We start from the raw sequence: 876 nt of genomic DNA on the forward strand, positions 1-876 counted from the left end.
TTACTGCTTTATAAAACTCCCGAAGTAAAAAATAAAATAAGAAAAAGATGAAATATTTTATATTTTGACTTCTTTAAATATGTCAGGAGTCATCTTTAACTACTGCAACATTTACAATGTTCTCGTAAAAACTATTTAAAGTATGTTTTACCACACATAGACACAAATACCTAGGTTTCTCTTATACCTTGACCTTAATATCTTTAAGTCAATCCCCACACGGACAATTAATTCGCCAACAGTCGGTCCCTTCCCGGCGTTATCGCCTATCATGGCTCTGTTAACTCGTCGAATTTGCTAATTTACAATCCACGAATGAATATTTAATAGAAGTTTGTCACCCCTGAAAATTCGGCTCCTCTTATCCTCGACCACGGAGTATGCGGTGAAAGGTTAAACACGCAGAAGCGATAAGTAAATAATACCGTTCTGTTTACAACAGTTGGATCGTTTAATATCCGATGTAAGTGATCTTGATTCGAATCTGATATTGAATCTTGGTATATATTCTGAACTAGTAAACTGTTCTAAGAGGAGTATTTTCTCTTCTCCATTAGTCAATCTCAGTTACCTATGCGGCAGATTTAGAAAATTTGAGACTATTCAAATTTATCAATCTCTTTGCCTATTTCAAATTTATATAAGACTTAAATTTGTGAAACGTGTAAAATATTAATGTAAAGAAAAGTTAACTAGGAAGCAAACAAAGAAGTTCATTTTGTACCTAATTGAATGTCTCCTATACTTAGTATACGCGCCGAGCGGGGGTTGTGAGAGCGGGGTGTCGCGGGGCGTGCGGAGCGCGGCGGGGCGCGGGCGGGAGCGACGCAGCCTCCCTTCCCGGCAACGATTACTGATTAGTGTGGCGGCGAGTGC

This window comes from Papilio polytes, unplaced genomic scaffold (assembly GCF_000836215.1).
Source record: "Papilio polytes unplaced genomic scaffold, Ppol_1.0 DF823923.1, whole genome shotgun sequence".
Lineage (NCBI taxonomy): Eukaryota > Metazoa > Arthropoda > Insecta > Lepidoptera > Papilionidae > Papilio > Papilio polytes.